At 42.3% G+C, this 24,599-nt stretch overlaps 2 long non-coding RNA genes across 5 annotated transcripts in view; one reads left to right on the top strand and one right to left on the bottom strand.

The window, feature by feature from the left end:
• LOC129058130 (uncharacterized) overlaps positions 1-17,814 on the bottom strand; it is a 35,497-nt gene extending 17,683 nt beyond the window's left edge. Inside the window, exons 1-4 of the long non-coding RNA XR_008523019.1 lie at positions 17,688-17,814; positions 15,191-15,292; positions 3,287-3,437; positions 1,220-1,312 (exon numbers count right to left, since the gene is read on the bottom strand). This is a non-coding gene — a long non-coding RNA (uncharacterized LOC129058130). The remainder of the gene's footprint in view (positions 1-1,219; positions 1,313-3,286; positions 3,438-15,190; positions 15,293-17,687) is intronic.
• Positions 1-24,599, top strand: part of LOC100936373 (uncharacterized) — a 512,798-nt gene that overhangs the window by 276,621 nt on the left and 211,578 nt on the right. For 2 of the 4 annotated variants that reach the window (XR_010136102.1, XR_010136103.1), the window contains exon 3: positions 792-968. The exons of the other annotated variants lie outside the window; for them this stretch is intronic. This is a non-coding gene — a long non-coding RNA (uncharacterized LOC100936373). The remainder of the gene's footprint in view (positions 1-791; positions 969-24,599) is intronic. 4 annotated transcript variants of the gene reach the window in all.

Below are 24,599 nucleotides of genomic sequence, written 5' to 3'. Positions count from 1 at the left end.
AGCCATCAGCCATCAAGAACTCATGAATCAATACCTTTCACATCAGAAATAGTAAGTCCTCTGGGTTGAGGTGGGGGAAGGGCTGGTTTCTGGAACATACGATTCACTGAACCAGAGAGAGACTCCAGGAGGGGAGTTTGTGAGTGGAATGTTGAATGCCCAGAAGGACAAATGGATGTCTTTCTGTTTCAGAACAGCAAGGTAGCAAAGGTGTATCATCCGCTTCCTTTCTGGGGCATGTTTTGCAGCCTCAGCCTTCTTCTGTAACATGGATGTGTGTCCCTCCTGGGTCACACACACTCTCCACTTCCTGATATCCTGAAAAAGTTGTCACACTCCCAGAGAGCTGCGCTCCTGGGTGCCTCTCCACAAAGGTTAATCTCAATGACAAGTGATCCTGGGTGGGGTTGGGAAGCCTGGGAAAGGAAGTAAGCTCTTCTCCAGAGACAGCAGGAATTCCCATCTATTCAGCCCCTTGAATCCAGGAGCCTGAGAGAAAAGACTCAGCACATTTAAAAAATACTGATGAAAATTGCTTATCCTTAACATCAAAATGCATAGTAATGCCATATGCCAAAAAGAAACATACTGATTTGTGTGGATATCTTTGCTGATTTCCCCACTCAGATTTTTTAAACCCCTTACCTTGGAGTGATTCAATATGAAAAAAACAATGCCAAAAAACTTGAATGTTACTGATATCTTTCCTTCTAAAGTGCACAAAATTATTTTGAGAACTATTCTTATGGTGCCAGTTGACTAGACCATATTATTTATCTTATTTTGCAAAGGAAAGAAACTGAGTCTGAGGAATGTCAACATGCCAAGTCCATGAAATATTAGTGGGCTGGAATTCTAGCTGCCTGAAAAAAGACATTCCTCACAAAAGACCTCACAATCATATCCATGGAATTATAGCACTGGGCTCTCCAGATGGTGCTACAGGAAGACCTCCAGAAATTTGACAAGTAAGTTATTTGTTCTTCCTTACAGTCACTTCTCTGCAAAGGTTGGCTTTATGCATCTAATTTAGAGATGAGGAAAATAAAATTTACCGAAATTTTTGTAGCAAGTCCATTCGGGGTGTTTTTAGTAGTGTTTGCTTTGTCTAAAGTTAAGGGCTGGAGAGGTCATAAAAAATTGAAGATAAACCTGGCTTCAGTTATTTGATGATAAAATAATGGAATTAAACATTAGAAAGCATAATTGATGGACTTACTTGACGTGAGAGCAAAAGCAAGCTTTCATGTCTCTTCCCAGCCTCTGTAGATCAAGATGGGAGGAATGTAGCTGGGAGAAGGGATTCTGAAGCCTGGGGGAAAGAAATGGCTCAGACTCAACCCCACAGGTGGAGAGGGTAATGGGCCATAGCTCAGGAATTTTTAGGTTCCCCAGGGTATGCTGTCCACCTCCACCGGTTAGGGAAGGCACGGGGACATCAGCAATGAGTTTTGGCAGGTAAAATTACAATGACATGGCCTGGGGAATGTGTTCCTTTATCTCAGTTTTGCCCACAGAGAGAAGCAAGGGCTTCACTTTGGCCTGGGATCTACAGGGCGCATTGCTGGCTCCTATTGACAGGAGTTGAGCACTGCCCAGGCCCAAGGCACCCACCAGTTTTCATTCCAAAGTATATGGATAACAGCTAGTCACACACTTATATTTGCACCTAAATTCAAGATACTACCTTATGACAAAGTTTAATCATCTTGCTTATAACTCAGGGCTTAGAGGATATAACAAATTTCAGAGTGTGTAGTGATGGAAGAGAAGATATACTACATAAGAGGCATTTGTTTGGGACCAAACCCTGAAGCAGAGCCACTGTGTCTGAAGTCCCTTTACCTGGAGCCCTCTTTCCCCTCATCTTTACCTGATAGATTCAAGTTCTTTATTCCTTTCTCAGTTCAGGGTCAGAATTCCCCAGAGATGCTTTTCTGTATCCCTTGGTCTAAATTAGGTCTTTGTGTAAGATCTATTAAAGTGCCTTCTGTTTTTTCTTCATAGTACTCATCACATGAAAAAATAGTTACATACTATGATAAGCTATTTAATCTTTCTTTCTTCCAGTGGATGGTAAAGTCCTTGAAGATAAAGACCATGTCTGTGGTGCTCACAATAGATGTCTAGCACCAAGCAATATTTATTGAATGAATGAATGCCCTTGTCAGGAAACCCATTCTAGACTGGGGTTCTGCCATTATGTGCCAGGATGGTCTTGGCCTTTCTGAGGCTCAGTTTCCTCATCTGTTAAATAACACTGTTTGAATATAGGATCTCTGAGGCCCCTTCTGACGATGCCACTCTACAATCCATTGTAACCCACTTGTGGTTCTGTTTTTCTTTGGCAGTTCCCTTGGCTCTTCAATTCACCCTCCCAAATAATTTCAGCTTTTCAATGCGTTAATGATAAGGAGATCTATAGTTGATTCTATAGTTGATTCTATAGTTCTCTAGGGGGAAGCTACAGCTCACAGCTCTTAACACTTCACTCCCCAAATCCCTATTTGACATTTTTTTCCCTTGTTTTCCTTTTTGGCTCTCTGCAGCTTCCTCTTTCTTCTGGGCCTCTCATTACTCTCTGAAGCCTCAAAAACTTTTGTAATTTATTTAGAGCAACTCAGCACTGTGCTCAAAACCCTTCTCTGTTCAGCTGCCTCAGGGTATACAGTTGTCCTTGCTCAGATATCCCATGAGGCGGCTGCAGCAGCTCAAGTTTATTGTGTGTCTCTTTCCAAATCCATATTCAGTGACATTATGCTGGTAGCTTGAAATCAGCCGTGATGGGAGTAGTTGCACCATGGAAATTGGCAAATGCTATAAATCAAAGTTTTTCTTTCTTGGAGAATATCAGTTACCAGTACACCACTGTCCAAGCTCTTCCTTGTTTAGGAAGTTGGTTGAACTAAAAGATTCTTTAACATCAAACATTGTTAAACAGAGTAGCAGAAACTAAGAAAGGTGCATATAAAATGGTAGCTGTATTGTTTAAGTTTCAGGCAGGAAAACAGAATCTACGCCAGGCAGGTCAAGAGATGAACCTTAATATAAGAAACTTGCTCCAAAGGTATTGACAGAGCAAAACAGGCAAATGGGTGAGGCAAGCCTTAGACTATCAGGAAGATATTTCTAGCTAGGGCTAAAGTGACTGAGATGGGAAGTGATGTTAGCAGAGTTTAGGAACTGGGACTGCAAAGGGAGAGGCTTCCTGGTGGAAGTGGAACCCCAGAAGAGACCAGACTGCTGCTGCAATGTCTCTAATAAACAGATGAAACAGGGGAAATACCTTGGCTTTTTCCTTCCTCTAATGTTCTTCTGAGGCTTCCCATTGGCCAAACTTAATCAGGAGCCAGATGGAACAGGAGCTTGGGAAATGTACCAGGAGGAGGTCAGCCCCTGTGATGCAGAACAGGGCAGAGCAAGGCTTGGCAATGAATCTGACAACAAACAGATAAGTCACCATTTTAATAACTAATATTTTTCCTGGAGGGACACTCAATACCTTTCAGGTTACCACCAGTTACACTGATTTCCTAGAGCCCCAGAGTCGAGCCTTACTCTATGAACCCAAATAATTCCCTGAGTCTGGCTCCCAAGTCCATTCTATAGGGAAGAGGATTAAGTTCTAAAAACTTAAAATGCTGACAATTTTGCTATAGCTTCATGAAATTGATCCCAAGAACCAAGAACTATCATGATTTATAGAAAGATAGACGTTCTATTAGCTTTTATTTATGGGGAATTTCAGATTTGTTGAATGATCTGATGTTCAGATTAGAAGCAGCCACGAGCCCCTGAAGAAGCAGGCTGAATGCAGCAGGGGAGGTCTGTGCTCCAGTCCTGGATTTGTCATTTCCTTTCTGCATGTACTGGAGCAAACTGCTTATTGTCTGTCAGCCTCAGTTTCCTCATCTGCATGCACTGATGACCATAATCCTGGCAATGACACAACTTTGCTGTGAGGCTCTCATGAAAGCAGGCAAGTGAAAACATTTTGTAAGTTGGAAAGTGTTACAACTGTGCAAGGGAATATTGTTTAAATGACATTTCTCAGCAGGGTTCAGCTGCCTCCCACAGAGTGAAGGTCAGCTTACTAATGCCACCCTCATAGCAGAAATGGTCCCAACTCGCATCTTTTATTTTTCCTTTTACTAAATTGGGAACAAAACCGTCATTGCTTATAAGTGAAAATTGCTAGAAGGTTCATCTAACTTAGAAATGCCTACAAAAATTTCACTCAATTTGCTTTACATTGTCTCCAGTGTGGAGGAAGAAGCCATCAGGGTTTCTCTAGAAGGAAGTATACAATGCAGACCTGTGGGTTTGAGCCTCCAAGGGCTCCAGGGGCTGTAGGGTCCTCCAAAGGGCGGTGGGAAAAAGTTCCTCAGGTTTTAAGGGTGTGTTCTGCAGCCCTGCTGAGGAACGTTTGTGTATCCTGTGTATGCTGGTGCATTTATTAGAGGATGTGGTAGTGATGGCGTTGGGCAGGTAGGTTTCTGGTGCCAATAAGCTGCTTGCTTTTCAGAAAAAGTAGAGTTTTCCTTGGCTCCACTGCCAGCTGCTTTATCTGTTTTCATTTTAAAGACAAGTTTCCAAAGTACCATTTCCTGAAATTATCTTGGCTGCAGCCAGGTATGCGATTCGCAGTTGCAAGTCCAGGGAGAAGGTGAGCTGCCAGGGAGAAGTTTACAGTATAGTGGGTCGTTCGGAGGAGTGCCAATTGAGGTCTTGCCAGGAAGCAAAATGAGAGCCAGAAACAAGGACCCTCCATGGGAAACTTTCTCCCTCCAGCTCCATCGGGAAATTCACATCTTAGAATTTTAGTTTGAGTCATTAGTCTGTGTTCTTGTCAATTGAAGAGGGAATATTGAGCTTCAAGTTTAACAGAGTGACACTAGTTGAAGAGTTTTTACATCAAGGCTTTTTGTTAACTCTCTTTACAATATGTCCCTGTGTTTAGGGGGCTCACCATATCTTATCTTGACCCTTTCTTAGTGCACTTATGGCTACTTGGGTAAATATTTTTCCTCCCCCATCAGATTTTCAGTTCTGAGCTCATGTCACATTTATCTCTAAACTCTCCAGTGCCTAACACACATGCAGTGGTTATTAAATGTTGTTTGCATAAATGATCTGATGATGAAAACTTAGAGCCATTAACAAGGTTCTGGTTAGAGATTCCTTCTTTCCACATGTATTTATTGAGCATCTCACATATGCCAAGCCCTGTTGCAGGCGTTGAGAAGATATTGAGAACAAATTATACATAAATAATAAGAGTGACCCTAGCGATAACTTATTTTTTCCACTCTTTATATCCCTGGATGTTGAGAACTTCTGATCATGCTCAGGTTCTCTGGTCCTGTAATTCCCACATTTCTGGCCACTTTTCCATGTGCAAAGCCTGCCCTAGGTGTTGGGACTTACCTTATTGGACTTCCACAGGAGCTGAATAGCTGCAGGCTAGTTAGTAAATTGGGTATCCCTCTCAGCTCTTCTATTCGACAACAGGATTTTAATCAATTCCCTAGTTATTTCTTTCCCACTGTGTGGTCTCAGAAGACTGAATTAGACTCTGTGGGTGCATATTACAGACAGGTAAGTTATTTCCTCAACTCAAGGAAAAACTTCCTAATAGAGCTGCCTGGCAATGAAGCAGACTCAAAAAGTAGTGAGCTCCCTGCTCCTGGAAGTTCTCAAGGAGAGACTGGACAGGGAACTTGATGGGCTGTAGAGGTGGCTTCTACTTTCAGTAGCAGAGAGAACAGTATATTGCCATGACCCCTTAGAATTTGAGGTCAACCATGGTTCAAGCATTTCGATCTCCGATGTGGCCCTGCTCATTAGGCATCAGGTTAGCTGCTCATGCCATCACCCTGAAAATGTCAGAGGAGCTCCCCTGCTCTTTTCTAACTCCTATCTGTCAGGTCTGCAATTGCCTATTTCAGTATAACCTAATGGATGTCCAGGAAGCTCAGCCTCCCCTAACAATAGATCAATGGTGGCAGCTCCTGGAGGCTGCATTGAGAGGCAATTTGAGACTGCATGGGAAGCTATGGTCATTTAGCCATGTCTTCCAGGCTAGCAGCCTTTGCATACGGACTCACTATCCCTGATCAGCTCAGGTCTTTTTCTCCCTGCATATCCTAAACAGCAACCTTTTTGCTTTAATCCTTCCTCTTGCTGAAATTCCCAAAAGCCTTTGTTTCCTTTCACTCTCTCCTAATGGTTCTGAAATATGGCTCCCTCCTCTTCTGTGAGATAGACTTTTCTAGGACCATGTTATTCATAAAAATGGCACATTGAGACTTGAGTGGCCAGTAAAGATCTTTGGAAAGTCTGTTATTTCCTTTCCTCTTTCTTTTTTCTATCAACTGTACTGATGCTGAAGTCCCATAGGGTCTTACTAAAATGGAAATACTATCCCACCCCCAACCTGGAGGCAGTAACACAAATAACAGCCAGACTCTAATTGTTTAGTATGGAATATCTATTCTACTCCTTTTCCTCTGACAGTATGGGGCCCTGGGTATAGAAGCCAAGAATAAAAAGGAGGGAGCCAGGGTTTTACCACAAGGCAGAGAAGGGAGTTGTGTGTGTATGTGGGGAGGTGGAGGTGAAGGGGAGGCAGAGTCCTACAGACCAGTAGACTGTTTCAGTTCAAAGGAACCTTGGAGGTCTAGTCTGGCTGTCTCATACATATGGGGAAACCATGGCCACAGGAGAGGAACAGACTTGACCAAAGCCACAGTGAGAAAAGCACACATCTTGTCTTTGCTCAGTTTGCCTTTACGAGTCCCTAAATGTTTCTGTATAGGAGTCTTTCTCAAGGTGGAAGTAGGTTTCCTCAAGTTGGAAAATTAGGATAGATGATGGCTGCCACAGTTTTGCAGAAAGGAAGACAGCATTACAGAACTATACCTCAACCACTGAAGCCAAGGCAAAGCTAATCAGTGCCCCTTCTCTGGTTTGTATATTTTGAAAAAAAAAAAAGTAATTTTCTTGTTCATAGGAAGCATAGGACAACACAAAATGATGCTTGAATTTCTATCTCTGCATGGCATATCTTATGTTACACATGTTCTGTGGCCCTTATCTTCAACATTTTGGCCTATAGAAATCCTAGCACAAGGTTGATACTCCCCAAATGTTTGCAAAGTAGGATGAAAATCTACCCTTTCCTTTTGTGGGGCATGAGGTGGTGGGGAGTGAGGGAGAGAGAGAGAGAGCCAGGAGACGTTGCCTATTATTTTATGGATTCCATGCATGTCTTAGAAGAAGACTTTGCCGACAAATGACAAATGTTGGGACCATTTACTCCCCTTTCCAAGGGTTTAGTGGAACAGTAGCTAGGTGTCTTTCTCTGGGCTAAATTTGTCCTGTATAACCATATTACTGCTGAGAAGCATAGAGGCTCAAAATGGTCTTATAATTCCTTTCTCCTTTGGGGCAGATTGTCAATGTATTTTTTTCAACACTTTCAGAATCCCAATTGTTTATAGTAACTAGAGATGGCAGAACCTGGCTGAAGTGGGGAGGCTGAATTTAATTTAACCTCTAATTTAATTCTCCTCTCAAGTTTGTCCAAGTTCCTGAGACGCCTTTTCTTTGTAAGTCAAGCCATTGTTTGTCAAGGGAAATATAAATTAAGAGTTCTGTTCTCTGAATTAAATGGCAACTAGGGCTAGGGAAGCAGACTCTTGCTATGCTCCTCAGATCTCTAATATAATATAGGAACTGAAGTCATTGTGGGTCTTAGATGTGATGGATTCTGGAGAAATCCAAAACTCAAAGAATGTGGGAGTTATGCGAAGCCAGAAACCCAGCCTAAGTTTGACTCATCAGAGCTCTTAATAATCAGGTTGGAAATTCCACAGCATTATTGAAAGGGGCAAGTTCCTTTCTTTTTAGACAAAATGGATTCTGAAACCATCCATATTCTCTAATTGGACTCCCAAATGGACAAGCCTTAGGCCATGCCCAGACCAGCAACAGTGATGCTATGGTCATCCCCATGTTTATTGGAGAAGGGGAGCTAAACTTCTAGCACTACATGAGTTGTTCAATTATGGATCTCTGGATTGTGTGATTTGGAAGACACACAACTAAGGAATAACTCTGGCCAAAACTGAGTTTGTAAAACTGGTGTGGAGCCAATGACAAGTAACACAATCTTCATTTCTCTTTGCAGGGCTAGAAATGACACTTGCAGGCTTTAAGCCTATACAGTGAAAGACAAAGAAAATTGGAAAAAGTGTTCTTTAATAGATACTCACAAGGTACTAAATTCCATCTTTATCACCTCTGCAATCTGATGACCTAGCCATTGAACCAGTATTTCCCACGAATCTTCATGATAGTTACCTTCATGTACCTCACAAAACATTAAGGACAGATGATGAGAAAAGCTAATACAAAGTATTAATGGCCTAAAAACTAAAGCCCTATTTACTTAATTTATGAAAGCTGCCATAGTAAATAGACGTCTAATTCAAGTAAGCCCCCTCGGGACAGTGTTTTTTATTTTTACCACTATTATAAAAAACACACCAGGCCGGGTGTGGTGGCTCACACGTATAATCCTAGCACTTTGGGAGGTCAACGCAGGAGGATCACCTTATGTCAGGAGTTCAAGACCAGCCTGGCCAACATCGTGAAACCCTGTCTCTACTAAAAATACAAAAATTAGCTGGGCATGCTGGTGGGCTCCTGTAATCCCTGCTACTCAGGAGGCTGAGGTAGGAGAATCACTTTAACCCAGGAGGTGAAGGGTGCAGTGAGCCGAGATTGAACAACTGCACTCTACCCTGGGTGACAGAGTGAGACTCCATCTCAAACAAAAACAAGAACAAGAACACTCACACACACCAGTGGGTAAAATGTTGATTATGGGACTCTACTTCCAAATCCACTGGATCAGAGATTCTAGGGTTGGGCCTCAGAAATTTGCATTTTAAACAAAGTATTATAATAGATTTAATAGATAATATACTATGCACATATATGTACTATGATTTTTTAAACACAGTAGATATTCTGATTAAAAAATGAGTCATATTTCAGAGGGTGCTGAATTTATATAGCTTTGGGTTCTGATGTATTCTATTAATAGATATTAATCATAAGACAGTGGTTTATAAAATTTCTTGGTTTTTAAAAATAATATGCACACAGAAAAAGTTGGTAGCCATGCTTTAGAACAAATATGTGCTGAAGGTGCAAATTACTGATAGCATCTTCCTGAGATTGTGGATGGATTCAGCTTGACAGACACTTAGTGGAGGTCTCCCATATGCTGATTACTAAGCTCAGAATTATCCAGCTATTGTTAGGGGCTGGGCTCCAACACAGGTCTGAAGACCCCCACGTTTAACTTCTTCCTATCTACAATTATCCTCTGGAAGAAATGACAGCAGAAATGTTCTGAATTTATTAGGAGGAGGATGCCAGGAAAGTGAGTAGGGAAAGGACTCCAGAAGTAGGACGACTGAGCTGGAGACATTGAGATTTAAGATGCCTAAATATTTTATAAAGGCTTGCTCTCCCTATGGATATAAAATACATTTTACCTGGCTGCAGCCCTCACCTCATGGTTTGGCCTGTTGTTCTGCATGTTATGGTAAGAGTTCTGGGTTGTGCTGTAATGAATAGGATGGGAGAAAGCCTCGGCTGGCAGGAGTGGTTAGCTTGAGTGATCTGAGGCCTAGAGAATTATGACTTAAGGATGAGGTGGAAATTGGCACCTCATTGCTTTGTGAGGCTACTCTGACTTGTGCCTTTCCCCTTCTAGGTGCCAAGTTGCGAGATTAGCTCTATTTCTTTGGGGTGGGACTTGCTCCTTAGAAAACTAGTGATTCCTTAGTGTCACAGCACATCATGCCCTCCTCCCTTTGCTGTTGATATTGACCACCCAGCCTGTAAACACTACCTTCAACTGCTTGCGCAATGATGTGGCCTGACCCCTGGAACAGAGGGCTGGAAAGTCCTTGTGGGCTGTCCTTCTATGGTTACTTCAGGGTAAGTCTCTTCAGTCCTGTCCTCCAAGGCTTGCATGAGAAAATCAGAGCCCTTTCAACTCTATTTCTACTCCAGTTTATTGAACACAGAGATTAAGCAGAAGCAATTTCAGGGAAATAAACCATATACGCTGCTTAGATTAATTATCTAATAACTTTCTAAGAACTAAAAATGACAAGGTTCCACAGTCGGTATTTCAATGCTGGGAGTATCAAAAGCTCCTCACCCCACTTTTGTGTATTTATAAACATAGAAGAAGAGTTTAAAGATATAAACTGACTTTCTCCCCTCCAATACTTTACTACATCCACTCCCTAGCCCCTGTATGTGCCTGAGTACACATGTGTGTAGCTGCATGGGCACATATACACACACACACTTTTCAATTCAGTGTTATGTTCTCAGGGCAAAGAAGGGCTAAGATAGTGCTAGAGAATAGAAATAAAAGGCTATTTGTAGCTTTTGTCTTTAAAGCCCACAACCTTAGGGAGATGGGGAGAACTCAAAACGCAGAAAAAAAATGCCTGGAAAGATCCATCCTAGAAAATGTTCCCTCAGGCAGAAGTGGGGAAGATAATGAAAGGGAAAGTGGTAAGATCATACTTTTCGTAGGTCATGGAAAGAGAGGCCCTGCTTCTTATACAGAATCCCAGGCAGGAAATATCTGTGCTGTGAGTCTCAGCATATGGTTCCTTACTGAGATTTCCATGCCTTTGCAGGGCACAGAACAACATAATGGAACCTGTATCTGCAAATGCAGTAAGAAAAGCCCCTGGGCCTAAACAGGCAGGTGACAGGAGCAAAGGACAATTCAGCAGCAATCTGCTTGGATTGATAGCCACTGATAACCAGATGCTCAAAGAATGTCTCCGTGGGCACTCAGGTGAACAGGTGGCCTGAGAGCCCACAGGCTTTTGTCCTCTGTGAGCACCCAGACTTAGCCTCTGCCTTTGGAAGGTGATAGGTTCTTGAAAGTATTGAACTTAAGTACATCAGAGTAGCATCTTAAACTATAAAGTTAGTTATTAACGCTTCCCCCTGACCTCAGAGAGGTATATTTTCTGTACACTCTGGTGGTGGTCTGCAGACTGGCACATACTGTATAGGAAAGTCTACTGAGACTTGGAGAGCTTGTATCTGCTCATTCACCCCATGCATTTGTACTAGACACCAGTGATAGTGGAAAAAAAAAAAAAAAAGCACCTTCTAGACATACAGAGGGCTCATTAGTCACTTGGGGGCCTTAAGTCCCTCACTACTGCAGCCAGCTTTAGAGGTAGGGCCAGGGGATATGTTAATGCTCTCTGAGCCACAGTATTTTCTCTTGAATCTTCATGATTTGGGAAAATGTGAGTTAGAACGGATGATAAAGACAGAGAGAAATATAACATTTATATACTTCCAGGTCCTCTCATTCTGAAGTCAAATACTCAGACCCACAAATGAGCATTTATTTGAATTCTTTTGTCTTTAATTTGATTCCTCAGATATATTCCCTTTAAAAGGCAATTTCAAAAGTGGGGAGGGGTGATTAATTTATGCTTTTATAGGGTGGACATCCTCTTCATACGTCTAGAAAATCTTTTGCAGATTTCAAAGGTTTCTTAACCTTTTCTGACATTTAAAAGCAAACAGAAACTCTGCCAGATAAAGTGAGCTGAAAACAACGGTCAAGTTGATGTCCAACTGGAAGGAGCCTGATTCTTCCAAATTCCTTCCCTTTTACACACTCTACATTATGAAATGGTACCACAGAATGCTGATGTCTCTCCCTTAAAACACACACACACACACACACACACACATACACACACACGCAAAAATCACTGAATTATCATGGCTAAAATGAGCCCAGGACAAACTGTCAACAGAACATGGTCCAGATAATATTTTATCCCTTTCTCTGTCATTAAGGTTTTAAGGGTGGGATTCAAAACTGGAAGGATTAGAGCAGGCTGTTGGGAAATTTACAGCTTAACAGACTCTCACTCTCATTCACTCTCTCTTTCTCTCTCCTCCTTCCTCTTCTCTTTAACAAGTTAGCAGCATGTGGCTTGCCCTTGTTCCAGCAGCGATTATTAAAATAAAAAACACCTTTGGCCATAAACACAAGTGAAAATTGAAACACGCTCATGAAAGTTTATTATTTTCACTTCACTAACTTCACCCTACATGGAGAACTTTATTTGCCTCAGGAGGTCCTTAGGTCAGGTAATGAAAAAGCGCAGGGGTGAGGCAATCCCAAATGATCGGGGTTGGGAGGCAGCTGGGGGGTGTTGTGCATCTTGGCCTTGGGCCTGCAGAACCACTCAAGTGTGTAGGCTTTCCCGTACTGGAAGCCCACTTCCTCTCTCTCTCTTCTTGGGGCTGCACTGCCTCGAGGGTCATGTTCAGGGAGCTGGACGTTGAGTTGGTTTTAAGCCAATCTGCCCTTCTGCTGGCTTGCTGGCCCAACATTCAAGTCATATGGCTGATTCTGCAGACTTCCTGGAGCTTTGCTTTGACTTAAGGCATTTTTAGCCCCTAACTGGATTTTCTCCCAAACTCAAAAGGAATAAAGGGAAGAATGGAAGGGCAGATATCAAGAGGACAATGAAGAGACATGGTGGGAAAAGAAGGCCTACATTCAAAGAGAGGTGGCCCAATTGAATAATTTACTTCTGAGAAGAGAGGATTAACTGTTACCTGGTAATAGTCTTTAGTCCTAGAGATGAGAGAAGATTTTAAACAGAGGAGGTGGATCTTTGTTTATATGAGAAAAACAAAAAGACTTCTATCTCATTTAAATGATAGTTATTTTAGTTGTTTTTGTCACTTGCAGCTAAACCTGGTCCCAAATAGACAGCCATTCATTCCAGGGTGTTGGCTGTCTCTCTCAGAGATGGAACACAAGGTTTGGAGATAAGCCTTCCAGGACTGATGTGACAATTCTGCTCTACAACATTCTTGCAAATTAAGTCTCCATGGAGCTCATCACTCTACCATCTCTGGAATGTGGCCCTTATCATCATGGCCCAAGATGGTGCCATCTATATTTAAGGCAGCAGGTGGAGAAAGGGACGATAAAGAAGAGGCCAAGAGAGCATGCCATCTGTCTCCTAAGGGAGATTACAGGGGGCTGCCATATGACACACACATTTATATCCCATTGGCAAGAAGTTAGTTCCGTGGCCACACTTATTGCAAAGAAGGCTGGAAAATCCTATCTTTTTCATGAGTAGCAATATGCTCAGCTAAAAAGTGTATTATTAGGGAAGAAAAAGAGAAATGATTTGGAAGAAATTGAGCAGCCTCTGCCACAGCAATTCCTAGGAGCCTGGCCCTGACCTATCTTACTGGCCTGTGTTGGTTTAGTCAATGTGTTCCTTCTGTTGTTCCATGAATCCATGTCACTATAGGAAGTCTGTGCTCACCAGTTCCTCATTCTTCTTTCACCTCTGTGACTTTCTGTCAGTGTCTCTCCTCCATGATTTCACATGTATTCTTGTTCTTCGTTCCATCAAAGTTAGCCCCGAGTCAAGTTATACAAATCTGTAGACTTCATACCCTAGACTCAGAACTTAGAACTAACTAATATGGGAAGAAAGAGTTTGCATGTATTAACACCTTCGATAGCTTTATCACTTTTTTTTAAGGATCCGGACACAACAGTGTGTAGCATGTTACACGGCTTAATTTGCACTCACCAATGTGACATAAACTCAACCAGCTTCCTAAAGCCTTCCTGGAAATAGATCGGGATGAGAATCTCCTTTGGATTCTGTCTGGCTCAGGGACTGCTGGTTGTTTTTTTGTTTTTTTTCCCCCCATGGGGTGCTGCATGGTTCGGCCCCTCATCCTAGTGGGATGATTCATATCACATCAAATCTCCCTTCTGCTTGCTCACTTTCTCCCAGCTGCCTCTCTGCTGCTTCATGCGTGATGTTTCTGGTTGACTCCCTTTCTAGCATAATTAAATCCAGTAGGCCTTCCAGTTGACCTCATGAGTGTGAGTTAAGCCCATTTATGAAATATGAAATGATCCCAAATGTTCATGATACAGCTTTCCCAGGGGGCTGCGGAGGTGGATCATACACTGAGAGCTTCCTGCTGGAGATGCTGCAGGCAAGGCAGATAGGGCCTCTCTGGAGTTAAGCAGTACCTTCCATGGATTCAGCTCTGGCGTCCAGTGGTAGTGATGATCCTCAGTACTCCCTAAGATTCTTTTATCATCTTTCTGCCCCACTTCTCTTCCCAATCAAGAATACTTGCTCTTATTTTGAGCAAGCAAGGAAAACCAAGATAATGTTATGTCATAATGGGTTAATGCTTTGTACTGACTTTTCATTGTTATTGGAAGCATGGACCAGAGGTGAATTAACCTGTTTGTACATGTTCAAAGCCATTGCTTGCATGGTCATGGAGCTGGGTTTCTTCTATTCAACATTCAGGGTTTCTTTGGTCACAAGAGGAGAATGGAAGAGAGTATGAATGACTCAAGGAAAATTAGCTGCACTGAGGAAATAGAGGCCAAAGAGCTTGCAGCACTTACAGAGTAGTTAGTGCATAGAGACAGCCACGGAGCATGTCAGAGACAAGCCCTGGTGTTAGTAGATAACACCCACTACCCTACTCTTCATACTTCTGTAGAGGAGAAGGGACTTCTTCTTCATCCCCCAGGAGAGAATACAATCAGAGAAAGACTTCTGACTCCTCCCGCCTACTCCCCCAATATGCCCCCAGCCCCTGACCCCTGCCCAGCCCTACCAAGGAAGGAGGAGGAAGAACTCATCTGATTGCTGAGCTTGTGTCCAAGGTCACTGCTTTGGTGGCCTTTCTCTTATAGTAACTAGCTTAGAATTTTCTCTTCCTTCTCTACTTATTCCAAGATGGGTCCTCGTATCTCAATTATGGGTATGAGGGAGGCCAGGAAGATGGCAGAAAGGAGGTTCCCTATACATCTTTCTGAACCAAAGAAGGCTCAAATCATGTCCTCCAACACAGTAAAGCAGAATCAATGTATTTGGGGGCAAAGAAATAAAGCTAATGCTGACTTTGATTCTTATTTGGATCCTGCTTTCAATTTTGTAGGAACCTGGGGTGGGTTTGGGAGAAGAGAAAGCATGACATTAGTTGGCTCTATGCCTGGCTCTGCCTGTTATGCTTACTCCTAAGAAGACCTTTTAGCACTTACCTTAATAAGCCACAGTCCTTGCCTATATCCCTAGTCATCTTTGGGGTTCCTGCTGAGTGTTTCTCCTTCATTCCAGGATCATTCTGCCATATTCTGTTGTACCTACAAACAGGTGGGCGGGGAAGGCGGAGGAAGTAAGGAGAAAAGTTAAGGTCGAGAGAGGTAACTGACAATGAGAACATCATGCATGACAAAAAGGAAAAGTACTAAAATGCAAAGAGATGTGTTTTAAGGAAGTGGCTCACTTCTGTCTTCTGCCTGTCCTGGGCTTGAATCCCAGTCCCACCTTCTGCTAGCTATGTGACCTTGCATGACTTCCTTGACTTTTCTGTGCCTTAATTCAATTATAGAGCCTATCCCCTAGAATTGTTTTGAAGATTAAATAAGTTATTATATAATGGCAAGCAAATAGTAGGCATTAGGTGAGCATTAGCTTACCACTGCTGCCACTGCCACCACCACCACCACCACCATCATCATCATCATCATCATCAATTATCATGACCATGGAATTTCTAGATGTAGGCTCAGGAATGACTGAGGTGGTAGACAGAATTTAGGCCTTTGTCATGCTTTGAAGGAGATTCAGGTATAGTAAAAAAAATTCTGGACTGAGAAGTGACATATTTGAGTTCTAGTCCAGCTGTGTGTGGCCTTTGGTAGTACTTCCATATCCAAGTCTTAATTTACATAGTTACAAAATAAGGAGTTTAAGGAGTTTTGTTTTTAGCGGCTTCCAAATGTCTGGAGACCAGAGCTGGGATGGCCACATAAACATACCTGGGAGCTTGCTATAAATGTAGATTTCCTGCCCTCCTCACCCCCACCCTCCCAGCCCCAGAGATCTTGATTAGGTATGTCTGGGATGGTTTGGGAGCCTGTGTTTTTATCAAGTTCATGCTTTTCTCTTAATGTTCTTACATCTGGGATACAACTATAGCCTGTGCATCACTGCCTCAGGTCATCTTTGAACACAATTGAACACAACAAGAGCATTTTAGAACTAAGCATAGAAGGAGGAAACAATTTTAAAAATAAGTAAAGGAGTAGAAGTGAGTTGCCAGGAATTTAGTGAAGGATTATCTTTGATCATTTTGCTCATTCAGAAACCAAGAGTTTTCTTCCAAATATATAACAGACTTCAACTTGCAGTTCACTAGAGCTTTCCAGTGAGCCAGTCTGACCCGTTCTTCTCCATCCTGAGACGCACAGCCAGGTCTCTGGGAAAAGAACCGTCCCAGAGAAGTGGTATAAATGCTCTTTCCAAAGTCAGTTCCCAGCACCTCCATTTACATTGGGCCAAATGCTCATTTGATTAACCAGAATCTCAGGAGGCCAAAGCAGAGAGGAGACTCCATCTTGCCACTACAGCATGGGATGAGAGTGTTTTCAACCTGTCTCATTTCTGAGTCTCTTTCCTTGGCAAATAAGATGACTTTGCTGTAATCCCACGGTGTTTCTCTCTTTAATCCAAAGAATGAAATACAGAAAAACAAAAAACAAGACCAAAAAAAATGGTTCCTTCCACCATATAAACTGGAACTTCTTTCATCCATTGAATGACATGGTTTCTCGCTTCTTCTCTTCACCATGGGGACAGGGTGGAGACCATATTCCCTCAAGGAACCCAAGGTCATGACATTCATGGTGAGCAAACTGCAGCCTCCAGAATGCATTTCCAATTAACACACACAAAGCGTTTCCTACTGTCTCTTAAATTATGGTTCTATATTTATCACTGCCAGCACACCCCTCCCTCTGTCTCCAGCTCCCCCGACCCATGATCCCTGCTCCCCCTTTAATTATTTCCAGAAGTGTTTCCATTCTTCTTTTTTTCCATTTTTGGAACCCATTTTGTTATAAGAAGAATGTAATTGTTGCTAACATTTTGATTTCCCTGTTCAGTGAGATTTACATGACACTGAGTTTCTGTGATATAATTCCTCATTTGCTTCCAAGTTTTCTGTTGATGGGCGTTTAATCTATGCAGAATTTCATTATCATCTGATTTGCTGTGGCCTCAACATAAGGAAAGACTTTTCAGGTGTCAACTTTTTTTTTTTTCATCTTTCCCTTCCTCTTTGCCCTCTCTCTGTCTTTCACTTGCTGTCTCTCTCCTCTCTGTTGTCCCTCTAAACACACATGAGCACATAGAAATAAACATACACATGTGCCTGCACAATTTCTCTGTCCTCCCTCTTCTCTCTTTCTCTCTCTCCTGTCTCTTCTCCCTCTTTTCCTCGCCCCTGCTTTGCCTCCCTTCACTTTCTCTCTGTCTCTCTTCATCTCCCTGATGTTTCTCTAAACACACATGAGCACTCACACACGCACATACAAATGTGTGCCTGAACTCTTTCTCTTTCCTCCATCTCCTTTCTTTCTCTGTCTCCTGTCTCTTTTCTCTCCTTCCCTCTCCCCTCTGTCTGCCCCCTCCTCTGTTTTTGTCACTGTTACATCTTCTTTCCACCTCCCCTTATATTTGAGTTTCAGCACTCACATCTAATGGACTGACATCTTGGCTTTGTCCTCCAGCCCAATTCACTCCTCCAAGATCCCCTGAGAGCACAATGCCCACAGGAGACTGCTTTCTGGGAGATGAGGGAGCTGCTTCTGATGGGAGAGTCATATTGGGGATCCTCACAGTGGTCTCAAAAGTCCCCTTGAACTCTAAGATTGTGATTCATAAAGGCCTGACCCTGAGTCTTCTGAAGGGTGAAGATGTACTTTAACTCCTTAGGGGCCAGAGTCAGGGCAATCTAAAGGCTATGATTTTTGCACAATAGTTGCATAACAAAATACCTAAAACGTGTGCTTGAGAGAGAGCAGAATTAATGAGATCAGGTGGTAGGTCGCACTTCCCTTGGCCCTTTGTACTTATCTATCCAACACATCAGACCCATGGAAGATAAATGCCCACAAATGGTGGGTCTCAGTGGATTTTCACAGAGGTAGAGAATTCAGCTCCTTAACCCCTCCTGGAAGCAAATTTTCATCATCTGTGTTGAGTGTTAGAGCTCCTTCTCCTTTTATCTGTTCTGCTCATACTTCTCCACTTTTTAAGTAATTCTTCCTCTTCATTCTAACTCACCTGCCCAGGTATTCTGTACCTTCCTCTCCTCTTTCCCTCCACTTTTACAATTTCTGTAGCCCATAACCTGACTTCGACATCCTCATTTGTCAAAGTTTGTCCATTCTGTGTGGCTTCATCATACTGTGTCCTTAGGACCTTGGGTCCCCGCCTCACCCCCAGCTTTGGTGATGGAATTGAAAGACTAAGAGATTAATGTGATGAATTTTCACATTTTAATATAGGCAGACAGAAGGTGTTCTACTTGGGCTCTGAAGAATGCTATAGGGTGAGAGATGGAGGCACTTAGAAAGCTCACCAAGAAAACATGAATGTTTAGGGAGCACTCTGGTCCCCTCAAGTTGCACCTTGCCTGCGAAACTTGGAGAGCATCTTGCCTGGCCTTATTAAACCTGAGAGGGGGAGGTCGTCCTTGTGTCCATGGATCTGTAATCAGTAGCCAGAAAAGGTGAGACCGATCCAGCTTCTCCCAGTGAATTCCTAGGAAATCTGAAACCATAGGTTTGTGGGGTTTTTTCTTTTTTCCTTTTTAGAACTTTAAAATTATTACTCTCTTCTTGTTTGTCAGAGGTTGGTAGGTGGCTTCTCTATTCTTCCCTCACTGGAACTCTCACTAGCCACTTGACTTATTATTCTGATGGACTTAATTTAATTCTCAGCTTTAGGAACCTGGAAAATGAGCTGACTCACTTTCTGTGTTCTATTCTTGAGATTCCTAAGTCTTAAGCTACAGAATCTGGGGTGAGCTGGATGACTCAGGAATTCCAGAAGCCAGGATAATGAGAAATGATATTCCACCATTGTGGAGTTTTTGTTGGCCCAAGGAAGCCCCTACATTTACATCTTGACCAGGGCTGGCCCAGTAATGAGTTGGGAAGAAACCCCTAAATTAGCTTTGAAAAGTAGCCTACTGTGGTGGTTTTATAATGCGCCTGCAAATTATTTGGCATTCCTCCATCAAAAGTTGGAGCCTAATTTCCCTCCCCTTGAAGATGGGACAGGCTTTGTGACTGCCGTGACGTATAAAATGTGGCATATGTTATGCTGTGTGACTTCCAGGGCTAGGTTGTAAAAACTATTTGGCTTGTGCCTGCCTTTCTCTCAGGACACCCCACTGGGAACCCAGACACCATGTTCCGAGTAGCACATGAAGATGACACATGCAGGGCTCCGGCCACAGCTCCATCTTATGTCCCAGCATCAACAGCTAGACACACAAGTGAACAAGTCTTCAGGTGATCCCAGCCTTTCAGCTTCCCCAGCTGATGCTGAGTGAAGCAGAAAAGAGCTGTCCCCACAGAGATCTGTCAACATTTCAGATGCACAAGCAAAAGAAGTGTTGTTCTTATTTTAAAGCTGCTAAGTTTTGGAGTGGTGTGTCGCACACCAATAACTGGAACACCTGACTTTTTTGCCTTATCTTTTGTAACAGGTGTAAGTACCTTCAATTCTTCTGAAATTCTTGACTCTTATCTCAGACCTTCATTCCTGAGCACTTCAGTTCTTAAGTGGCATGCTTCCATGAATCAATCCCATGGAATAAGCCCTGGTACGAAAGTGAATTTACCTGTTCCCGTCAGTAATTAGCTTTGCAATTACATTGGTAGTCCTGGGAATCAATTTCCTTGAATGTAAAATCATGGGGTTGAGCTAGGTAATTCCTGAGGTCTGTTCCAGTTCAGTTTGTGGCTCTTCCCTATAGGTCTGCTCTAATGTCTCTGTCACATCTTCTCACCACCTCCCCCTATATTTGAATTTCAGCCCTCACATCTAATGGACTGACATCTTGACAAAGCCAAGATGTCAGTCCATTAGATGTGAATGCTGGAACTTAAATATAAGTTTGAGTTTGGCTCAAAGGGTGAGTTTGCTTTCTAGAAGTTCAGTTGCAAATGTCTGATGATGGCTTTGTGACTTGTCTTTACAAGAATTGCCAGTCATGTAACTGGTTGTTGCTGGTCTTCAGTGCTTTCTTCCAGTGGAATGAGTGTTGGGGGTGGTTTGGACACTGCAGCAGGCTCAGGGAATAGTTATGTCTGTACTGGAAGAGAAGGGTTAACCCTGATCCAACTGCTGCCAGATATTTGGCAGTAAAATAGACAGTGACTCCCCTCTTCCTTACATGTGGCCTGACATAAATGAATCAAAGGGATCCCTGCCTCACCATGGAAGGCAGATGCTCCTGACATCTCCGGACTGGGAATGACCTATGAGGGCCTGGAAGGTGGATCATGGTCCTCCATTCTGAGACAGCATGGATTTCTGAAGTTTCTCAGAACTCTGACTCTCTTCCTGGTCTCACTCAAAGTGGGGACCTGAGTGGTATTTCTCTCTTGCCTTTAGAAGCTGGAGAGAACTTGATATTAAGTGAGAACACCCCATGAAAAGAATTCGTGTCCAAAGAGCAATTGCTTCTTAGTCAGTTTCTCCTGAGAAACAATGAATTGGCTCAAATCGAAGAGAAGGGGAGCAGGCCAAAGTATGCTGTGAAACCAAAAGCAAAAGGAGAATAAGAAAGAGGCTGGAGAAAAAGTCATAAAAAGGGTTGGAACTCTTATAAAAGCCCAAACCAACACTGGTATTTCTGAAAAGTGTGGGATTTGGTTACATAGCTTCATAAACAGTTTAGTCCTGAGCATTAATGCTAACCACACTCTCCCCCTCTATCTCGGTTTGGCCAGGTGAAGGATTATCTAAAGGTGCTGACTGGGCCTCGCCTTGAATCTAGGGTCTTTCCCTCATAGAAATGACACTGAAAGCTGTGTCTGGTCTTAAATACCTAGCACTCAAATGCCAGATTCTTAGTTCATCTTAGACACTTCTTCTATTGAGCAGCTTGATCTCCAGGTTTTTCTCTGCATAGACACTCTTGCCAGGTCTTTCTCTGCATAGACACACTTGATAAGGTGTGATAAGGTCTACCTTTTCTTCTCTCTGGGGCCTTTCCTGGTGCTTCAACTCATGAAAGCATCTGAGTTCCTCAAGGTCTTCTAACATGCCATTGTTCTCTGCATGTCTGCTTCCCATGGGTCATTTTAAAATTATCTAGACTTTAATAGAAAGAATAAATAAATAATAGAGTCAACACATGCCCATGGTTTAAAAAAGGTACAAAAAATATTGTATTAGTTTGTTCTCATGCTGCTAATAAAGACATACCCTAGACTGTGTAATTTATAAAGGAAGGAGGTTTAATTGACACACAGTTCCACAGGGCTGGGGAGGCCTCAGGAAGCTTACAATCATGGTGAAAGGGGAGGCAAACATGTCCTTCTTCACATGGCAGCAGGAAGAAGAAGAATGAGAGCAAAGGAGGTGGAGAAGCCCATTATAAAACCATCCAATTACATGAGAACTCACTTACTATCATGAGAACAGCATGAGGGTAACCACCCCCACGATTCAATTACCTCTCACCTGGTCCTTTCCATGACACATGGGGATTATGGGAACTACAATTCAAGATGAGATTTAGGTGGGACACAGCCAGACCATATCGGAGACACACACACACACACACACACACACACACATACACAGAGACAGAGAGAGAGAGAAATGAATCAAATATCTCTAGAAGGATACACAAGAAACTGGTCACATTGGTTGCCTCCTTGGAGGGATGCTGGTTGGAAGCTATGAACAGGAGATGGAGATGTTTATATATATATATATTCCATTCCTTTTGATTTTTGAACCATGGGAATGTATTTTCTATTTAATTAATTAAAACTCTGAAAGTTATTGAATGAGATAACCATTATTGTGTGTGTGTGTGTGTGTGTGTGTGTGTGTGTGTGTGTGTAGTGAGAATCCTTCCAGGGCTATTCTGTGACAACATAAATATGTACAGAGACATAGAGGCACAGAGAGTGTGTGGGGGTGAGGATGAGGGAACGAGTATAAGTTCCCTTGTGCACAAGTGGTAGCGCACTATATTTACTGTTTTATATCTTAGCTTCCTTTTTTATTGAGCCATATATTTTGGAGATTATTTGTTATCAGCATAGTTTTAGGTATTTCAGTCTTATAATGATTACACTTTTAATTGTATTTAAAATTATATATACATTTAATTATACTTAAATTATATTTTAATTTTTATTTAACTTGTTCCCTATTGCTGAACTTTCAGGTTGTTTCCATGTTTCAATTGCAGTAAATTACAAAAACAATCCTTGCTCTAGTCCCTGTGTATAACTCGCTGGGGGCCAGGCCATGGTTTATTCTTTCTTTTTGTCTCCCTGAAACCAACAGCATAGGTTTGCAGGTTTACAAACAAGTAGGCATTACAAGGCCAGTAGTTTGGGCTGATCATTGAGTGTCACTGATAGTGTTTAAAGAGCTGAACCTCTCTATTCCTGATACTAGTTAACCAAAAATTTCAGTTTTCTGCACGAGCAAATTTTACAACAAACCACAGGGTTCTTCTAAATGATTTCTTGAAATGAAATTTTAACAGAATCAAAACCTTGCTAAAAGTGAGATTTCTAATCTGCAGAGAGAAAAAGAATGGCCACCTAGTCTTTTGAGTCTCACTGAGCAAGTGAAAACAAGTGCTTTGGGCACAGTAGGGAAAGAAAGGCGGCTAACACATATAGACTTAACCTCTTTCTCTGTTTCAGTTCACGGAAATATTTGCATGTTGAGTCGTGCAAAGTGGTTTGGATTTGTGTGAGTTTCTTTGGGTGGTTAGGAGATTTGAGATAGGGAGGAATGAAAATAGTTGAAACATAATTTTGATGGTGAAACAACTTGCAAAGAGGTCTTAGCTAGGACACAACTAATCTCAGCCACTGTGGACCTAACATGCCCAACATAGACTTGAGAGAGTAAACTGCCCAGAGGTCGTGTGAGCAGAATATCGTATTGCTGCTCATAGAGCAGTGATGATAGGCATGGAGAAAGTGCTTCAGAGTCAACTGGGGAAGACTTCGGATTGTGCTCTTTCCCTCCCTATTCTAATAGCCCCTCCCTCCCTTTATTAATAATCATCAGAATCACCACCAGGATGTGTCTCCTTTGGCATCTGCCTTATTCCTTATGGGATTTGAGGAAGAAAAAAGGGGGTGAATAGTATTATTGTAGAGAGGAAATTAGAATTCTTATGAGCCCTAGGATTTAATAGCTTTTCTCACAATGGTCTTTGTTCTCCTAGGGCTTTACTCATGTTTACACTGCTAATCATCTCCTTCATTTTGGTGCTATCCCTTCTTTGTGCCTTTGCTTTTGCTGTTTTCTTGGCCTTTGATGTTTTTTCCTCCAAGCTCTGATATGTCTTTTCTGAAATTTCCTTTGCTCCTCCTCCTTCTTTCCATACCTAAGATTGAGTGCTGAGGATCCACGGAGTGCTTGGGTTATACTCTTTGGCATCCAGATTATTGGATTGGAATTTTGTTTATATTTGTTTCATTTGATCTCTGAGGTCACTTTGCTTGGATGGATTTCTTGGTGTCCCTGCCTGCAACTCCCAACCCACAGCCATGGCCCGGGTTCTTCCTCATCATGGGGCTGGGGTGGAGAGCTGTCTTACACCTGAATACTGACGTCTATCTGCACCCTTCTCACACTGCTGTGTCTTGTTTCCAGGTAACAGGGCATCTTGGCAGGGCCATGCCTACCCGGCTGAGCCTCTTTGTAGGGTCTGTCTTGTCAGAATGTGCCCCAAAAATCAGTTCTGAGATTGGCAGCTCCTGTGCCCAATCTGTTTCCTCCCTGCTCCTGCCACCACTATGCAGGCAGTCTTCAAAACTGGACTATTGTGTTTGAGGCTTCCTCCCTGCACCACCTCCCAACTCCCACTTCCTGTCTCCTATGAAACACTCTTCAGTCTTTGACACTCATGTCATATATGGTCTTCCCCACGAGGGCTTTCTCATGGGGAAATAAATCCTTGCTTAGAAATGTATAAAGTGAAAAGTAAAATGATTCTCTTTGTACCAGCCTCACTCCTCAGAAGAAAACATAGAGTGATTTCTAGTTTTAGACCTTCTGTTGGTTGTCTCCAAAAATGTAAATATCATGTTTTTACCTTCATTAAAAATTGTTTAATAGCATCTTTTAATACTTCAGTCACATCTTTTGATAGTATTATAGTTGAGAAATTTATCCTATTACCAGTATTCCCTCCATTAAGTGTGTTTATTATATTAAATAATATATTAAAAACACTATACACTGAAAAATTTAGAAAATATTTTTGTTTTTCCATTATTTCTGAATAAAGTCAGTGTCCAATCACTTCCCTTCTTCTTTTCTCTGACCCACTCACCTTCCAGTATTCGTCAAGCATCCCATCCTTTTGAAATTTACAAGTTTATA

The sequence above is a fragment of the Pongo abelii genome, chromosome 11 (genome assembly GCF_028885655.2).
Source record: "Pongo abelii isolate AG06213 chromosome 11, NHGRI_mPonAbe1-v2.0_pri, whole genome shotgun sequence".
Lineage (NCBI taxonomy): Eukaryota > Metazoa > Chordata > Mammalia > Primates > Hominidae > Pongo > Pongo abelii.
This window is presented reverse-complemented; position numbering and strand designations above follow the sequence as displayed.